Source organism: Hipposideros armiger, unplaced genomic scaffold, assembly GCF_001890085.2.
Source record: "Hipposideros armiger isolate ML-2016 unplaced genomic scaffold, ASM189008v1 scaffold_1030, whole genome shotgun sequence".
NCBI lineage: Eukaryota > Metazoa > Chordata > Mammalia > Chiroptera > Hipposideridae > Hipposideros > Hipposideros armiger.
The window spans coordinates 2115-4542 of record NW_017732380.1 but is presented as its reverse complement, the minus strand read 5'-3'; positions in this window follow the sequence as shown (position 1 = coordinate 4542).

The window sequence follows — 2428 nt, the reverse complement described above, 5'->3', positions numbered from 1 at the left end:
GATTAGAGCAGTGATGGTGAAGGCAGAGAAGAGTGAACTAATTCAAACAGGGTTCGTTGTGAAGACAGAGGAGGTGATATGTGGAAAACACTTAGAATTGGGCTTGGCACACAGTTAGCACTCAATAAATGTTAGCTAATGTTATCATGGTCCTGGAGTCACTGACTTGTGGAAGTATTTTCCACATATGGAAATGGTGGTGCATGGGATTCTGAGTAGAGGGTATAAGGTGGTCAGAAGTCCAGAGATAGAGAAGCACAGCGGTGTGTTTAGGGAAAAATGAGTTTCCAGCGTTGAATTTAGTGACTTGTAATGAGTGGCAAGTGGTGGGGTTGGAGAAGAATATTTTAATTAAATTATGAAGAATTTTTATGTCAAACTAAAGTATTTGAACTTTATTCTGTAAACAGTAGGGGGGAGCCTTTAAAATTTTTGGGCAAGAATGGCAACAATGAGAATCAAAATAAGGAAATGGGTTTATTCAACAAAAACAATTTACTGAATACTTCCTGTGTATTAAGTGATTAAGATGCCACAGTGATTAGTACAAACAACTGAGGCCTCTGGCCCTCCTGCGTCTTACAGTCTAGTGGGATGAGTTATGTAATAATAAACAAAGAAAGATGATTTCAGATAGTGGTAAGGACTTTGAAGGTAATAAATAGAAAAATGTGTTAGAAACTGGGCTGGGAGAGTGGTTAGAGAAGACTTCTTTGAACAAGTGTAATGTGAGGTATCTCCTAAATGAAGAGGCAGAGCCAGCCATGTGTACACGGGGCAAAAGGATTCCAGGCAGAAGAACCAAGAAGGACAAAGCTCCTGGGGCAGAAACACATTTGGCCACGTGCTAGAAACAAGGCTGGTGTGGCTGGAGTTCAGTAATGGGAGTCGGTGTGTAGCATGAGATGAGGTCAGGGATAGGCCAAGGCTGATCATATGGGACCTTACGGGCCGTGGAAAGCAGTTTGGATGATACTCTAGTATAATAGGAAGCTCTGCGAGGGATTTGATCAGCGGAGGGACATCTGATACATATTTTTAAAAACCCACCCAAGTTTTATGTAGAGAAAAGCTGAGTCAAATCCTGTGCCCTTCATCCTCCTGTACTCAGAAGTGGTAGTTTAGTGCCTTGATATCTGTAATGTCTCATCTTTTTGGAATACCCTTTTTATGTTTTCCATTTCATTTCTTTATTCTTACTCTTCACAATAACCTCATGATTCAGGCAGGGCAGGTATTATTCTATCCATTTTAAACAGATTAAAAGCAGTATCCCTAAGAGATGGATTTCTAATTTATGCGATAGTGGAGTGTTAGGATTATAACTCAGGTAAGCAACCCAAACCTAATGTTCCTGGGAAGAGTTTGGCAACCTTTGGCATGGCTGGTTTGTGATGTGGTTTTCAGTGTGTAGGGGGTTGCCTTCAAGGCTCAGTTTGAACACCTCCTCTGCAATGATACCCTCCATCCTGGCTTTGGGCTCACAGCACCCCTGCCAGTTTCTTGTGTGTGTGACTTGAATCAATTACTTTACCTCTCTGAGCTTTAGTTTTTGTTTTTGTTTTGCAAAGTGAGGTTAAAGATGGCTATACTGATAAGTGAATCAAACTAAAGGAGTCCTTAGCATTGTACTGGCACAAAATAGCTACTCAAACACAGGTTTATTCCCTAACCCATTTACCCTCCCTCCACAAATGTTAGTAGATAAATGACTAAATGAACTGATGAACAATGAATGAATTAATGAGTCACTGAACAAACATTGGTAGATGGAGAGGTGGATGAATTCAACAGATGATTTTTGAGAGCTAGCTGCATTTAAGGAACTATGCTAGATATGGCAACACAGAAAAGTGTAACATAAGTTCCTTTTCCTCAGAGAATAAACTGTCACAATAGATACAAACGTGTAAAAGTATAATTGCAGTTCAGTGTTATAAATAGGCTTATACAAAATTCTGTTGGGGTAAAAAGAATACAGCGGTTACTCCAGCCTGGGGAGAGTAATGTACTGTAACTATGCAGACCTCTGGCCAGTATATACAGCTATTGCTGACATAACGTGGATAAATGGAGCTCAATTAGACTTCTTTCTTTCTCTTCCCAGAGAGAGCAATTATTTTACCCATTTCTGGTTATTTCATCTTGCCTGTCTGTGATTTTGCTGTATGTGTGGATAGAAACCTCAAATGAATACTTCAGCTTTGACTGGTAAGTTATACTTTTTGTATTTTCATTTGTGAAAGGGATTTTTTTTTTTTTTAGATTTTTTTTTTTTAATTGGGGAATTGGGGAAGGGGAACAGACAAATTGCTATCCTTTTTGTTCTTCAGTCTAGTTGTGGAGGACGTTGCTTCACTGGCCCAAGCTGGCACCATCATTGCACAATTCCAGGGCGAGTCAGATCAGTCGCTGGCTTCTGGACGGC